Source organism: Callorhinus ursinus, unplaced genomic scaffold (assembly GCF_003265705.2).
Source record: "Callorhinus ursinus isolate GAN/ISIS: 27379988/994484 unplaced genomic scaffold, GSC_fseal_2.0 scaffold51, whole genome shotgun sequence".
Lineage (NCBI taxonomy): Eukaryota > Metazoa > Chordata > Mammalia > Carnivora > Otariidae > Callorhinus > Callorhinus ursinus.
In genome coordinates this window covers 3,382,858-3,400,544 of record NW_027397113.1, presented here as the reverse complement: position 1 = coordinate 3,400,544, position 17,687 = coordinate 3,382,858, and the positions used below count along the sequence as shown (strand labels likewise).

Here is a 17,687-nt window from a genome sequence, read left to right as displayed (position 1 = left end):
CAGACGCTTAACGACTGAGCCACCCAGGCGCCCCCCCCCAAATTATTATTTTTTTAAAAGACTATTTATTAGAGAGAGAGAAGGCACGTGTGAGCGGGGGGCGGGGCGGGGGCAGAGGGAGAGAATCCTCAAGCTGACTGCCTGCCGAGCCCGCAGCGGGGCTGGATCCCATCACCCTGAGATCATGACCTGAGCCGAGATCAAGAGTCAGACACACAACTGATGAGCCACTCAGGTGCCCTGTAAAAATTATTAATGAGATATTTTCACTTCTGTTTTTTGTACTAAGCCTTTAAAACCAAGTGTGTATTTTCTGCTTACAGCACACCTCAGTTCAAATTACCTACATTCCAAGTGCTCAGAAGCCTTGTGTGGCTGCTGTAGTGGACTGCATCGATCAGAATTATTAATCGTAGCTCACGTGAAGTAGTAGGGGATACTGACTAGGAACCCAAGTAGACAGTGGCTTAGAGAGGCCAGAGGAGACACAGGGAGATGAACTAGGAAGCGGTTTCTGATCTCTGGGTGTTGGCAGAAGAAAATGGAAGAGGGGGAGTTGGGTGAATTGGATTAGGAGGGAAAAGAAGAGCTAGGGCAGTTTCTGTCCTTCACGACTGGGGTGTGCCTTTTCTGAGACAGGGAACACCTGGGGAGGAAAAGGTTTGGTTGGTGGTCAGTGTTGGTATATGGTGGACGAAAAAAGACTTTGTTTTGGAGATACTCAATTTGATGTGCTTGTGACACATCCAAGGGGAAATGTCTGCTTAGCAGTTGAGTGCATGTGTTTGAAGTGCAGAAATGGTGTTTTGGTTTTATAAATTTGTTATCTGTGTTTATAGAGGTATTTTTAAAACCCACTGAAATGGCTTCATTTGTTCAACAGAGGTTTTGTTTGTTTTTTTTTTTTAAGTCTCCTGGGTTTTGTTTCCGTTGCTGGGGCAACGGCATGAATGGAACAAGTGTGAGTTGACACCCCAAACAATGTGGTCAGCTCCGGAGATTGTAATAGGTAGTGTCCACGGTCTGAACCCTGCATCAGCTTCTACCTTAGTAGGGGTGTGGAAGGGGAAGAAAGGAGAGGAAGAAACCTCCCGGAGAAGAGACTGAAGTAGCCAGTGAGAAAACAAGGAGCCTATGATACCAAAGAAGCCAACTGAGGAGAATGTTCTCATAAGGAGGGTCTGCTGGTCAGCTCCATTGAAAGCTGCTCAGAGTGAGGGCAAGGTGAGCACAGGAAGAGTTTCGTTTGGATTTGGTCCCATCGGGAGGTCACTGGTGACTTGAAAGAGCAGTTTCAGTTGAGTGGTACAGATAGACACCAGATTGGAATGAGTTGAAGAGGGAATGCTATCAGACAAAGGGCTCATTTTCTTATTTTGAAATAACCACTACAGATCATTGAGAAGACCAGCCCAGTAGAAAAATGCACAAAGGATCTAAACAGTTGGCAGAAAAGTGAAGTGTTAAATGGCTCTCAAACATACCAACAGTGCTCAGCAGAGAAAACCAGCAAGGACAAGGGTGTGGGGCAGTGACCTTCCAGAGTTACTGGTGGGAGTCTGGATAGGTATGACCTCCGTGGAGAGCCGTTTGCCTGCCATCATGTTCTAATTAGAAATGCACACTTGATCCGACAGCTTCTCTCCAAGGAAATCTGGCATTTGTTTGTAATAGTAAAAATTGAAAACTAACTGGTCATCAGTGGTAGCCTAGTTAAATCAGCTATAATGCAAAGGAAAGTCTGTATCAGGTAAAACATTTTATTCTGCAAGAAAGTCGAATTTGTTTTTTCCTACCATGCTATTAATCAAACTCTTTGAAAGTGATTTTTTCCCTTTTTAAAGATGGAGAAAAATGTTAGGTCTGGTATGGACCACAGAAGGTATTTGTAAATGTGTCTTTGAAGAGCTATGTTAAGCTTTTCATTCTGCCTTGATCTTCTGCCTGTTAACACATTTCACATAAGTTGTTAATCTAAATTCCCTTCTCTAGATACCTGTTAGGATTCTTTTCCAAGGACCCTGTCCTGTTTTATATATGTACCCACAGGAAAGGTGGGTGTGGTGTTATCTTAAGCTTAGTCGATGAATTCACACTCCAGTTTACCTTACAGCACCTGAAATTAACCACAGCTCCTATCAAAAGGGTATTCAGTTGTACTTGGTGTGGGTCATTGACAAAGCAAGCATATGATAATGTTTGAAAGCCCCAAAAGCAGTGGGGATTATACTAGTCTGACGTAGGAGGAAGACTTTCTTGGTCCATGTTTTATGGGGGAAAGAGACAGTACAAACCTTTGTGAGCTCCATCTTCCACTGACCTCTCTGCAGTTTGGCCGCCTTTGGGATAGCGTGTTCACATGTAGACTTAAAGCAAAATGGAAAACCAGGCACACCCGAAGAGACCAAATCAGTTTCCTAGCAGAATACGTTGATACTGTACCTGGGACTCTATACTTTAAGATCTTGTTTAAATTTACTTAATTTCTTAAGAGTTTGAGACTGTGGTTATTCATCGATTCCTTTTTCTTCATCTCTTTGAGTATCCTGGTTTCACTTATATTTTATATTTCAAGAAGTTTAAGATTTGAAGCATATTAAGTGATAATTTAGTCTAATCCTCTCATTTTACAGATAGGAGAGTAAGTTTAGAGAGATGAATTACTTGCTCAGAGGTTGACTAAACCGAATCTGTGTTCTCCTTAAGTCATCCCCAGTAAGTTTTGTGTTGTGCGGGGGCAGTATGGTAGCTTGCCTCATCTGTTAGAAGTAACCTGCTGTAATTTTGAGGGAGGTGTGGTTGTAATTATATTGCCTCAGTTCTAATGAAGATAATTTATATGCCGCACTAAATTATTTACAGTCACAGAGACAATCTAGCTGAACTTTTTTTTTTTTACATTTTTTTTGTTGTTGTTGTTGAGAAAGTTGCCTAGAGATGTGAACTTACTCATCCAAGATTATAGACCGTAAACATTTATTCTCTACTTAGTTTTTAAGGTGAGTCAGAGCAGTGATGTCTGGTAGAACTTTGTATAATGATACTCTTTATCCATCATCAGTGTGGCTATTTAAATTAAAACAAAATTGAAAATTCAGTTTCTTACTCTTACCAGGTACTTAATAGCTGTGTGTGACTGGTAGCTACTGTATTGGACAGCACAGTTCTGGGGCACTTACCTTTTTTTTTTTTTTTTTAAAGTAGGCTCCACACCCAGCCCGAAGTCCAGTGTGAGACTTGAACTCACGACCCTGAGATCAAGACATGAGCTGAGATCAAGAGTCAGATGCTTAACTGACTGAGCCACCCAGGCGCCCTGCACTTACCCTTTTAAAAACAATTGTTTTGAGAACTGCAGAAGCATCAGTGGTAGGTAGAAACCAAGGTTTAGGAGTAGGATTAGAATTACCAACTAGAAATTAGGCTTGTGTTCAAAGTTAGGAGAAAAAAATGTACTATTGGAGCTTTTGACAGGGCTACAACTGGTTGTGGCATGGGCCTTTTCTTGGTTCATATTAAGTCCATTCTTCAGGAAAGTAATCAAGAACCTTTACGAAGATCTTTTCTTTATTATTTCTTTTTCTTTCTCTTACCTTGTTTTGTCAGTGAAAATTCCATTCTTGGGTTGAGTTTTCAGTGGACAAATTCTTTTATTTTCATGGTGCTTAGCACATTTTTCAGTCTCTGAACTTCACTTATTATTAATCACTTGGTTACCAGGATGTGCTATAGAAAGTTTTGATGTCTTTCTTGCAGTTGTACTCTGGATTATGGAAATTTCAGCTTTTACATCAAATTTAACTTGATTGTTTATCATGGCTGAGCCAGTTAAGTATAGTTGGCAATTGGGATCGTGTAGTCTTCTGTACCATTGCTCTACATCTCTGCACACTGTTGTTGTAACAGGCAGAGTTGGTTCTCTGGGCTTTACTTTGGATGCTAATTTACTAATTAATGACTTGGCTTCATTTTAATAGCAACTTAGATTGTGTGGGTTACATGTATGACTGCAGTGATTTTGGTGTCCATTAGGGCGCATAGCCAGACAATGGTGTAATCCAATCAGGTGCCAAAGTTTTTACCTAAAGCGCTTTTCATTTATAATTGTGCTTTTAAAAGGTGGTAGTATGGATTTACCTTGCGGCTTTATACTTTAATAGTCTTTTTTTTTTTTTTTTTTTTTGGTATAGTGTTTTTTTTTTTTAAGATTTTTTTATTTATTTGTCCGAGAGAGAGAGAGAGAGAGAGCGAACGTGCGAGAGAGTGAGCACACAGGCAGGGGAGGGAGAGGCAGGCTCCCTGCTGCTCAAGGAACCCAACGTGGGACTTGATCCCAGGACCCTGGGATCATGACCTAAGCCGAAGGCAGACACTTAACCAACTGAGCCACCCAGGCATCCCGGTATAGTGATTTTTTTATTAATAATTTAAAAGTCTTGGAGTTCTTGCCATGGCTTGTATTAAAAATGATTGGTGTTTCTGAAGTTAGCTGAATTATATATGTGGATATTTGTATGTAAATATAAATATTTACATGCAAATATATGTTTAAATTTTTGTTGAAAGATGCCTCTGAAGTCATCCAAATTGTTTATTTAGGTTTTTTCTCCCAGTTATGAGTTGTGTGCTCATTTTTGATGATTTTTCTATTAAAAATTTTGTGGATTTTTTAAATTGTTCTTCACAGTGTGCTAGACGTTAAGGATAAAATTGTGAACGAGACCTCAAAGAGATGGATTATTTTCCTATCTCTTTATATCCCATCTCTTTGGACTTGGATGTTTTGGAGAACATGAGTGAGAATACTTGCAAAAATGGGATCAAGATCCATATTAAAATGCTGCTCTGATGGAGCTGGCCTACCTGGGGGCTTCCTGATGTTAGTAAGAAGTAGAGTTACTTGCTTTTATGTGTTCAGGCTTTGGGCTCTACCACCTGTCTGTAATTAAGAAGGCGTTGATTGTTTGTGCCTGATGTATGATACAAGGAGAAAATGCTTTCTTGTATGTTCTGTAATAGCTACGGCTTCCTCTTGTGAATTTGCATCAGTGAGGAATATCTTGGAATTTACATGACAGCACAGAGATTTTTATTGCCTTTTTTCCTAAGATGAGTTAAAAAAAAAAAAAAACAAAAAAAACCCCAAAACCTAGTTCACATAAGGTTTATATGGAATAAGTTCTTTCTTATTATCCTCAGCTGTAAAATAGGAATTCGTACCTAAGGGGATTGAAAGCTGTTGTATAACTAGCACAACGGATTTGTAAGCGTAGATGTTCATTCTTGCTCTTCTCAAATTCTGTGATTAAGCAAGCGCACATTTAGATACTGTTGAGTTGAGAATCTGTTTTTTTCACTGTTTTAGGCTAAACCAGTCCTCATTTCTGACTGGTATTTTTTTTTTAAAGATTTTATTTATTTATTTGACAGAGAGAGACACAGTGAGAGAGGGAACACAAGCAGGGGGAGCGGGAGAGGGAGAAGCAGGCTTCCCGCCGAGCAGGGAGCCCGATGCGGGGCTCGATCCCAGGACCCTGGGACCATGACCTGAGCCTAAGGCAGACGCTTAAGGACTGAGCCACCCAGGTTGCTCCTCTGACTGGTATTTTATAGTTATATTCTTGCCTTTCCTTATTGGCTTTGGTCATAGTATTGAAAGTGGAGATGCTTTGTGATAGGGTTCGGTTGTATGGCTATTGAAGAAAGTGTGGCTCCTTTAAGGAAAGGTTGGCAAAAATAAATATAAAAGTGTATTATTATCTCTTTTTTAAATCAGATATTTATTTGACAGAGAGAGACACAGCGAGAGAGGGAACACAAGCAGGGGGAGTGGGAGAGGGAGAAGCAGGTTCCCCACAGAGCAGGGAGCCCAACGCGGGGCTCAAACCCAGCACCCTGGGATCATGACCTGAGCCGAAGGCAGACGCTTAACGACTCAGCCACCCAGCGCCCCTTGATTTCCTTTTTTGAAGGGGCCCCTCTGGATCCATTTCCTCTGATACCAACTGCTATAGACTGAATGTTTATGTCCCGCCTCAAGATCTGTATGTTGAAGATACTAACTGCTATAGACTCAATGTTTGTGTCTCTGCTCAAGATCTGTATGTTGAAAATAATACTCACACCTCATCAGTGTGATGGTGTTGGTGTGGGGGGACCTTTGGGAGGTGGATTAGACCATGAGGGTGGAGCCTTTGTGAATGGGATATAAGAGACCCTAGAGATTTGCTGGCCCCTTTCTGCCATGTGAGTACACAGCAAAAAGACAGCTGTGGATGAACCAGGAAGCAGGTCCTCACCACACACTGAATCTGCAGATGCTGTGATCTTGGACTTTTCCAGTCTCTAGAACTGTGAGAAATAAATTTCTCTTGTTTATAAGCCCACCAGTATGGTATTCTGTTACAGTGGCCTGAATAGACTAGAACACCAACATTCTGTTATTTACTAGTAAATCCCTACTTTTCCTCCTTTAGCTCCATACACTGTGCTGTTGCTCCCACTTTTTCAGTACTCTGCTCTCTGGCCAGGCCCTTTTCTTATGATGTGAAACTCAGATTTCCTACAAGTTAAATACCTGGGGAGGGTTCCCCCCTTTTTGAGAGGGAAGCACCTTTCATCATCCTCGTGGATTCCACCATCATCTCTGTATTTTAACTTTCAAAGCAAACATCTCTTTGGCTTACTTAGCTTTTTTTCCCATGGTCTCGTGTCATAGTTCGTCTGGATACTGTCAGTATTAAATTCTTTCCAGGCTGGGATCAGGAGCTCTCTGTCTTCATTCCCTAAACAGTGCGCGTCTAACTCCTCCCTCACCAGCAGCAGCCTCTCAGTACCCCGAGGCTTTAAGCAAATTTCACCACCCCCCTCCATTTTACTTGTCTCTCCAATTATTCTTTCACCTAGTCCTGCTTAATTCTTTCTGTAATTTAATCGACTAATGTCTGTAGCCACTGGCACCATATTTAAAGCCTAGATTACTTCATTTTTATATTAGGTTCATAAATTATTGAAGCAGGAAGAATGTTTAGAGTTAAGTAGTCCAACTCTTATTTCATAGATGAAGGAATGGATGGATACTCAGGTAGAAGCCTCAAGTCCAGAGCTAATGAGTTGCTGATGTTATAGCTGTCTGTTCTCAACGTTTAATACCTTTTCCCAGTTTAGCCTTCTTCTTAACAATTTATTAAAGAAATTTTTTTGTCGAAGTGTTACACATCTGCAGTTAAGAGTGAGCTAGTTCTAGGAGGTTGGATGAGATAAACAGCCTTCCTTAGCCTCCCCACCCTCTTTTCCCTTTTCCTGAAGGCCAGTGTAATTCTTTGAACTCCTTTAACCAATTAAAAAAATATATATATTTACCTCCCTATATCTGAAGAGCATATTTGAAGAGTTCATACTCACATGCTTGTATGCTGATTTTTTTTTTTTTTTTTTTTTTTTTTAGTTTCAAGCGTATCTACTGATTTCCTGTTGTGAAAAGATACAGAAGGTAGGGATTAGCTCTCTCTCCTCCCCTCCCACATTCTAACTTCCCCATCCTTCCAAGATAATTTTACTGCAGTTGTGGTTAAATCAATAGTTTTATCATTATGACCCTGCATTTATATTTATATGTTAAGTGGTGAATTACAAATACTTTTCCTAAACAACTTGGTTTTCCTTGGAAGTGTATCACTTTTAACAAAAATTTTATTTGTTTGTTTGGGTAATCTCTACACCCAACATGGGGCTCGCGAACTCTGCCCCTGAGATCAAGCATCATATGCTCCACTGACTGAGCCAGCCAGGTGCCCCATTACTTTTTAAAAAAAATATTAATCACCACTTTAGCCTCAGACTTTTAGTCAGTTACATGTTCAGGTATTCCATCAGCTTTATCTTTTTGAAGAACTCTTTCCCTGCTCCAGTCTGCCCTGTCCGCCTTCCCTGGTGGGAGCACAGTTGTCTCCCGGGATCCTGGCGCTTCTTCCTGCCTTTCTCTCTTGTCTTCTTTGTGGCTTCCCCTCTGGTAGTGGGGCACAGTCTCTCTCCTCAGCATCTTCTCCGAATAAGTTGTGTAGGAGGTAAACCTTTTGACTTTGTGTTTCTTTCTGTGTACTACTTGATTGATAGTTGGAAATCATTTTCCTTCTGCATTAGTCTGTTAATTATTTTCTGTGCCCTTTTAAATAGTATTCTGTTGTTTGTTTAGTGGCTGTGTTACCTTTCTGAGGATATCAATTATTATTTTTACATGTTCTTTTTTTTTTTTGTAATGCTTCCTCCAGCTTGTATTTTTCTATTTGTTTTGCCCTTGACTTTTCATGATAGTGGCTTTCCTGAGATATCTGGTGATCTTTGGTTTTCCTTCAGTTTAAAAGTCAGGGGTACGTACCCACAGCACACAAAGTTGAATTATATGAAATTACCAGCTTTCCCAGCTTTCTCTGCTGTCTATGAACGTCCTTGGCTCTCAGATCTTCATTTCTACATTACATTCTCCACTAAAAGAACCAGGCCTCCTTGGAAAAATGGATGATTTCAGAGCTGGGGTAGAGAATGTTCAAGATGAATCTGGAACATGTTGTTATGCCAGAAAATAAGGAAGTGCTCAGAAAGTATGAAAAGCACACAGGAGTCTGCTTGAAGGGACTCTCACTGGCTGAATGTGGGACAGCTTGAGCATCAGAGTGGATAATGGCGTTAATAAATAAAAGTCTTTGAGTCCATACTGTTGAGGAATTAAGGGATGAGTGGGGAGAAGGGTGCATACCGTACTAAAGTTAGAATGTCATCTAATGGAGGAAGGAACAGTAGACCTACAAAAAAACCATCACTTCATAACCATCAGAGAACAGTTGATTCAGACAAAACTGTCAGTGGGTAGTACGACTACTGAGTGAATGTTTAAGAACATAATCTCAAAATATCTTCCCACAGATTACTTACTCCTTGATTACTCACGGAAAAGTGGTTATTTTACGGTGGAGATACATAGCACATATCATCTTAACCAGGTGATTGAAATGTGCTTACCAATAATAGGACAAATGGACGTCCTCTTTGTGATACTCTAGGAACAGCAAAACTTCATTTATTCCTGCCGGGAGTGCATATGCTGTATTCCTCAAAAATATTAGTGAAATGAAAGACAAAGAAATGATGGAGAACTGTTTTGGACAGAAGGAAATGAAGGAGCTAGGACACAGGATCCTGGATGTAGGTGAGGGAGATTGCCACGAAGGGCATTATAGAACACTTGGCAGAATTGGTATATGAATTATTTCATCCATAGTCAAACAAGGACCGTGTTAAATTCCTGACTTTGACATATGTACTGTGGTTGTGTGAATTAGTGTCCTTGTTTTTAGGAAATACGCAGTGAACTGTTTGGCGGGAAGGTCAGTGATCTGCAGTAACTCTCAGGTGTTTGGGGTGTTTGTGGGGGGGGGTACTCAAGCAGAAGTGACACAGTGATCCGTTGTGAGTCTAGGGGAAGGCTTAGTGGAAGTTTCTTGTGCTCCCTTGCAGCTGTTCAGCAAATTTGTGATGAAAAATTAAAAAAAAAAAATACTAGTTTTTAAAAGTGGTAGATTGGAGGCTCCCATCATGGGAGGGGCTCATTGGCTATGAACTTTCCAGCACAGTGACTAGCAGTGCTTCTTTGGTTGGGAAGTCCCCAGTGTCAGTATTTTCAGGTTCTTTTTTCTCAAGGTCAGTTAGCTCACTCTGAAGACATTCTTGTTTTCAGCCTGGCTGGGAATGTCAGAGCCGGGTAGGAGAATCTGGCTACAGCTGGGGTGGGCAGTGGGTTGTGCCTGTGTCTCAGCATTTTTTCTGCAGTTCACACAGTCCCTCTGTCGTTGGGGTGGCAGCTGCTGGGCTCTCCCAGTGCAGAGTCCTGCTTTCACGGCTCGCCGTCCTGTCTTCGGCCGGGCCGGCAGGGGTGGGAGAGGGTGAGGATTATTTAGGGATCTAAGTGTTCAGTGAATAACTTTTTCAGCCAATACTCCTTTTGCTCCCTTCCAGCACCTTTCCAATTTTGTTGCCTTCTCCTGGTCTTTGTGGATTGTGTCTTTAAAAACGCAAAACAACCCAAATAGTCTTTTTACTGTAGATCTAGAGGCATTTCAGTGTGTATTCAATATACACTCTTTACTCAGTAGTCCAGTACTGCATTCAGGCACTGTTCCATTCTGTTTTCCATTGTTTGGTCTTGTTTCTCATATTCTCACACTTTAGAATTATGATACTTCTTACCATCAGTATTATAGACCCACTCTTTTCCCTTATTAATCTAAGTGAAAAAGAGTATGAGCAATTATACAGAGTCCCTATTCCAGAAAAGTGGATTAAGTCTCAGCATACTTGTTACTATTTAATAAGCACCCAGGTTCATAATGCTGTGAGCACATTTAATAACTGCTTTTTCTTTTTGCTTCCCTGGATGGGAGTGTGTGGCATGGTGAGGCAGGCAGTTGGTCCAACTCTGCTGGGAGCCTGTGACCTGCCTACAAGTGGGGGCAGTGGGTGGTCTTGGCAACGAGAAGAAACAGTTGCGGATCATCTCTGAGGGTCCTACAACCACTCAAATTTAAATGCTAAATTGTGTGTGTGTGTGTGTGTGTGTGTGTGTGTGTGTGTGCACAAGTGTGCATTTTGTGGAACATGTAAATTCATCAGATTCTTAAAAGGATCTGGAACCCTGAGCACACAGAACGGTTGGAATGGGGCTAGAATTACCTGCAACACTTAGTCATGTGTCTGAGGACTCTAGTAGCACGTGGTGGTGGCACATGATCTCTTGTAATTTAAAGCAAAAATTTAAATGATCAATTACACTTTTGCAAGTGTATGTTCAGAAAGCATTTGGTAAAGTGTTTAGAATTAAATCATCTTTTCTTAACCTGGGTTTGTTACCGTTTTGGTTGATTCATTTTATTCTTTTAACAAGCAGTCAGCATTGTTTCTATTTATTATCTTATTTGACGGAAAACACTGACTTCAGCGTAGTGAGTTTTATGGAAGAAATGCATCCAATGAACAGCATATGTTTTGAGATGCTTTGTAGACTGCATTCTTACAGGATTTCTAAATAGCATATTGTCTATAGTTTGAGACTTTTTTTGCAGTGTTATCAGTGAAGTGCCTGGGAAGATGGTTTATAGTCCTTTCATGTGTAGTGTTGACATTAGAGACAGAATTTGGCTATAGTTAGTACTTCAGTGACCTCAGTACTCTGCTTACATTTCCTGGTGAAAGTTATGGTATTTAGAGGTATTACATAGGGCTACTTGGCTACTTTTCAAATTTGATTTAGTATTTTAAAGTATGGTGCCATTACAGTCAGCTCTGTGTTGGATAAGAATATCATTGATGTTTTTATAAGATAAAGATAAGAATATGTATGTTTTTCTTATTTATTCACTGATAGTGCTATTATGGTGTCTCTATTTCTGGGTTATTGTTTAGTGTAGGATAAAAGCTGAGGTAGGGGATGACCGTGCCTTTCTTTCCTGTTTTCACATGGAAAAAATTTCAGTTAACTAGAACTTTTCAATCTTCTGAGGTGCAGTTCTGTGTGAATCAGGACCCTCAACCGGTATCTTTAATGGCAGCTGTCATCAGACCAAAACAGAATATGCTGTGAACATATGCTCTTTTTTCTTTATAGGAGAGCTTCTGTTTGCTTCCACATCCTACTTTGCTCTGGCTAATCTGCTAATGCAGTGAATTGGAAGACAACTGTTACCAGGATAACCTGTAATGGGCAAGGAGCCACAGAGAAGAAAACATTTCTTTTAATTTTTAAACTTGGTTGAAAGGTAAGACCATTAAGAGTATCAGGAGTTTCCTTCCATGAGTTTCATCAAGGAAAGCAATGTTCTGTTGTGAGACCCTGGAGTCTAGGTCGACCAGGGCTAGACCAGGTACAGTATGGTTCTGGGGCACTGTGGTATTTTTAGGAAGTTAAATAGCAGCCTCTGTAGTTTGCTCTGGCATGTTTTGCAATCTGCAGCACCCCATCTGTGGGATTCCTCATTTCCTAGGGGGGTTGATCTGGGTCCCAAGGATAAGCCAGGCCCAGCAAGCTGAAGGAGCACACAGAGAAAGGCTGCTCATGGAGACTCAGGTGCTGCCTCTAGGCCACCTAAAAGTGCATGTGTGCAAAGGCGTGTGAGAGAGATTGAGCTTGAGATTGTTTTGTTTTTGTTTTACACCAGCCAGAGGCCATCTCTGGCTTTTAGCCAACCATCTGACTCCTTTCGAGTCCTAATTGCTATCATTTTAGACCTCTTCACTGAAACTTTCTCTTAAAGACCAGAGGTTGACTTTACATATTTCACAGTTGGCACTTCAGAAAGTGGCCCAGTCGGGTCTTTGGGGGACAGGACACACTTTTAATCCATCTTCATTTGCTCCATTGTGTGTTGAGGAGAAGGTGGGCATAAACCACTTAATCATCTATGGTTCAGGCTTTGTTATCTCAGGAGATAATCTAGTTAGGGTGCTGTAGCGGGTCTCTGCTGCTCGTCCCAGGGCAGTTTCTCCTTCAGCCCCTCATGAATGACTCTCCTCCACCTTCCGACCTTCTGGCCCCCCTCTGTGCTTACAGACTGAAGCTTTACCTCTTGGGGCCTTTTTTTTTTTTCTTTGGTCCCCCCATTGTTCCTTCTCTTTCCAGGGCTACATTCTAACCCTGTGGGTAAAGCCTCTTCCATTTCCCACCTGCTTGGCTGTGTGGAGAATTCAGCCCAAGTCGAGGGTTTAGGTTTGAGAAGGTCAGGACCATGTACTTAGAACTGGGGTCTGACCATCAGGCCCACTGATAATAAAGAAGGCAGTTTATGATGCACATGAACTGTTACTTTGCCTTTTTCATCAGCCGGTTTAGAGCTGAGGGTGACAGGACCCGCAGAAACCTCCAGCTTGAATTCAGCTGATTATCTTACAGGTTGGACATCTTTTTTATGTTTATTGGAGTGTTGTCTGTAAATTGTAACTTACCCACTTTTCTGTTGGGACACTAGAGTTCAAAGAATGATTTTTAAAGCTGTTTCTATAATGCCACACATAACCTATAAAAAATTGAGATATAATTGACATAAAACATGTGAGTTTCAGGTGCACAACATAGTGATTCTATATTTGTTATATATTTTGAAATGATCACCACAGTAGGTCAAGTCGATACTCATCATCACATAGTTACATTTTTTTCTTGTAGTGGGAACTTTTTTTTAAAGAGGAAGTGGAGAGGGGCAAAGGGAGAGGGAGAGAGAGAATCTTAAGCAGGTTCCATGCCCGGTGTAGAGCCCGACACGGGGCTTGATATCATAACCCTGAGATCATGACCTGAGCCAAAATCAAGAGTCAGGGGCATCCGGGTGTCTCAGTCAGTTCAACATCCGGCTCTCGGTTTCAGCTTGGGTCATGATCTCGAGCCCTGTATGGGGCTCCATGCTCGGCTGGAGGTCTGCTTGGGATTCTCCTCCTCCTCCTCCCGCTCCCTCTGTTGTCGTCCCCCTCCCCCCAGTTCACATGCGTGCCTGCACACACACTCTTTGTCTCAAATAAATAAATAGAATCTTTTTTTTTTTTTTTTTAAATCAAGAGTCGAATGCTTACCCGACAAAGCCACCCAGACGCCCCTGTAATGGGAACTTTTAAGATCTCTCATAACAACTTTCAAATATACAATTCAGTATTATTATTATAGTCACAATGTTATACATTACATTTCCTTTTTTTTTTTTTTTTTTTAAGATTTTATCTATTTGAGAGAGAGAGCACAGTCAGGGGGAGCAACAGAGGCAGAAGCAGAAGCAGGCTCCACGCTGAGCAGGGAGCCCGATGCGGGGCTCAATCCCAGGACCCTGAGATCATGACCTGAGCCAAAGGCAGACACTTAACGGACTGAGCCACCCAGGTGCCCCTGTACGTTATATTTCATGACTTACTTTATAACTTGAAGTCTACCTTTTAACCCCCTTCACCCATTTTGTCCACCCTCCATCGTAGGGTTTTATTATTATTCTTTGTATTTGATTCCCTTTTTGCTAGGGCTCAGCTCTTTGTCTACCTTTTTTGTCAAACCTTTCGGTATTGTTCCAGTTCCTCTGTGGCCACAACTTTGTGAACTCTTAGATTCTAAATTGTTTTAGGATTATTTTTTCTCTTTGAGTAGATTTGAGTATTCCATGAGCAAGGAGTTTTGACTTCTACTTTATATCTTTTTTTTTTTAAGATTTTATTTATATATTTGACAGAGAGAGCACAAGTGGGGGAAGGGGCAGAAGGAGAGGGAGAAGCAGGCTCCCCGCCGAGCAGGGAGCCCGACACAGGACTCAGTCCCAGGACCCTGGGATCATGACCTGAGCCGAAGGCAGACGCTTAACCAACTGAGCCGCCCAAGCACCCCCTACTTTATATCTTTAGTACTTTTTACATAATAGGTATCATTAATTGTTTAGTGGTAGGGCTAAAATTTCAGAGACATTTTTCAGGATAACATTTTTAGGACTTCTCCCTTACTCTCTCTCTCTCTCTTTTAGTTTTATTTTGTTTTTCTTTGCTGAAGAAGACTCTTAGCTGTGACAAATTACAGAACAGTTCCTTACCATTAGCTGTATTCCTCCTGTTTCTTTTTTGACTTCCTCTGCTCATCAGATGCTGTCTGATGCCGGGTGAACTCTTTAAGAAGTTACCCGTTAGTCTCCAGGAGTCCTGGAACCAGTGGAGAAGGATGCCCGGAGAGGAGCAGCGTTTTAAATATAGGGTCCTTTAGACCAGAGCTTGTCAAGGCCCAGATAGGAAATATTTTAGGTTTTGCAGACCAAGAGGCAAAAAAGAGGATATTATATAGGTATTCATATAACAAGAGAGCAAATATTCACAGATTTTATTGATGAAATTAAAAATATAAAAAAATACTTGAATCCAGTATTCTGTAATACAGATCTGCTAATGAGAAGAATGGAATTCTTTTTCTAGGGGGATAACATTTCACCTAAATGGTGTTCATAGCCAGAGTTCCCCCTCTCAAATTCTGTTGCAAATGTTCATCTAATCTACTAATGCTGATCTGTAATGAGATTTTACATATTTCATCTTTGAAAATGTCTTTTTACACAGATAGGTGCTGCCACATTCTAATACCAGTCTACAAGCATCTGTATTCATCACTTGGAAGGCATTTATAGAATTCTTTTAGATTCTTCTCTAGGTGTTTGCCTTTTAGAGGGTCATTACATTGTAGATTAATTACTTCCAGTTGACGGTTAGGAAAATCCTCATTTGTATAGCTGTATGAAATTTGCAATAGGAAAATTTCATTTACATTTGCATTAAAAATGCTTTTTAACAGTAGTTTGAGCTCAGAAAATGTGCCCACTGCAAATTTGTATGGGAACAGAGATCTCACTTCAGTTTTAAGTTCTGACAGCATGGGAAGTGTATGAAGCAACTTGAATTTATTAGCCTAACAAAGTTAGTATTGAAATGACCTTACCACAGCAGGTTTGCGGATCAGTGCTGGTTAGCCTTGCAGTTTTAGGTTGAATTCACTAAGAAACATCAAGACGTCAGCAAAGGCCAATTTCCAGAGCCATTCATTGTTCAGTAGTTGTGGTTGAGGGTTGTTCCTCTCATTCAGAAAAATTTCAGTCTTGGCCCTGGGCTCAAAAAGTTCCAAAAACATTAACGCTTGATAAGCCATTATGTAGCTTGCGTGTGATAGAAAGTCTGAGAGAGTAAGTAAAGTTCACTGTTGACATTACTGGTTCAGTAACACAGGAATTTAAAGAACCTTTCGAAGGAGCTGCTGATGAAGATAAAAAGCATAAGCATTGAACAGTACATTTCCACAAGTTTGGTAAATTTGTCCAATTAGGGCGTTTTTTGCTCTACACATAATTTTACCGCCATCAGCTGTAACATGTTACAGCGGACTCTCCTGCGCGGCTGTAGTGACTTCATCTTCACTCTGCATCTCTGAAAACCCTCGGCCTGTGGCTGTTTGATGTGGGCTATTCATAAAGACTCGTTTGTCATCATTTCAAATGCCTCGAACACCAGCTGAGCTGCATCGGCCGTATCTGTGAACTGAAGAATCCAAAGGAAAATTCACTGGCTTCCTCGGCGCTTGGCTAACGAGCTACTTGGAGACCAGCTTTGCTTGAAGTTTCATTTTCATCTTTTATTTTTGTGAAGAAGTTCTCCTCTTAGGAGATGATCCAGTGAAAATGTTTAAATGCTTCTGACGCGAGCGTGCCTGTGAGTCGGGAGTACTGTGGCCACCGCGTGGTGTGGAGGTGGGCATGCATGGTGCGGTCTCCCAGCCCCGGTGCGGTGTGCTTGCGTGGAGACACGGCACCTTGCCATCTGATTCCGTGACACAAGCATCCCCACCCCGCTGGGTCTTACAGGCACAGCAGTCCAAGTCCAGTTTTTCTTTTCTTGTTTTGATATGTTGGGGATCCAAGGATAATAATACAATAAAATGTCGCAGTTCAACATGTGGCCCTCGAGGCACCGTGGAGTTAACGACTGTGTCATTGTGATCCGGAAGGCATCCAGCAGAGCCGCAGCGCAGAGTGATGAGTGTACCGCCACATGTGGTTTCTGTCACCCTCAGCTCTGCTTTCGTCGTGTGACAGCCGCCAGAGACTAGATGTAAATGTATGGTGTGGCTGTATTTCAGGAAGACTCTGAATTTCAAAGAATTTTCACAAGTCATGGAATAGCATTCTTCTGACACCCCCCCCCCCCGTTAAAAATACAAAGATCATTCTTTGCTCGGGGGCTGTATAAAAATAGGCGGCAGACTAGATTTGACAGCTTCATTACTGTACCCCCAGGTGCCCCAGGGCTCTGGGGTTGGCTCACATGCCGATGGTAGAAAGAATGGGGTGAAAAGGGGACCTAGACGTGAAGAGGTACCATCGTGAAGAGGTACCATCGTGAAGAGGTACCACCGTGAAGAGGTACCATCGTGGTTTTTGCTGTCGGTTGGCTGATTGGCTTGTTCTCTTTCTTTGTTTGCTTTTTTGTACACAGGTTCTTATGTGTATGCACCTACTTCCTATCTTTCCATATGACTGGGCAGGTTAGCTAATCTTTCACAGTGTCTTGATTTCAGACTGAGCCTCCATTCGTAGAGCCCTTGTTAAGTGTGTGCCGGGGGTTGGACCAAGCGCTCTCCTGTTTTCTTGCCTTTCATAATATCTTATCGTACTTGGGTGCATAGTTTATATAGGTGCATAGTTTAAAAAGCCAAACAGTACCACAAGATTTACAGCAAAAAATAACAATCATCTGCTCCATCTTTCCTGTCCTTTCTCGTCCTCATCCCTTAATTAATTACTAGGGGCCACTACCTTTATCTCTTAGTTTTATATTTACTTCCTTCAGGGTTTGAGTTGTGTGCCTGTAGGTAGCTGTTTCTAATCTAGCTGACTTCTAACAATGAAGATGAAGGTTTAGCTTTTACATATGCATAGCTTCTTTCCCTCCCCCATCTTCCAACGTAGTTAAAGCACAACTTTGGTTAAAATCAGTATAAAAGTACATATATTTTGGTGAATTATTCCCTAGGTCTCTGACTTAATTAGTAAAATTCTGCACAGCGTGGTCACAGTCATCTGGCACATAGATCTCCTGTGTGGACACATCCTTTTCAGAGCTCTCTGCCTCATGCGTGCCTC

General features: G+C 41.4%; 1 protein-coding gene across 21 annotated transcripts in view; it reads left to right on the top strand.

Annotated features, from left to right (window-relative positions):
• The window catches only part of PPP6R3 (protein phosphatase 6 regulatory subunit 3), a 139,184-nt gene that overhangs the window by 33,690 nt on the left and 87,807 nt on the right, over positions 1-17,687 (top strand). For 20 of the 21 annotated variants that reach the window (XM_025878418.2, XM_073883368.1, XM_025878417.2 and 17 more), the window contains exon 2: positions 11,657-11,807. The gene's annotated coding sequence lies outside the window, so the exon portion shown is untranslated. Of the gene's footprint in view, positions 1-7,447; positions 7,493-11,656; positions 11,808-17,687 lie in introns of all 21 variants that reach the window. The other variant, XM_073883359.1, reaches the window with a different exon arrangement.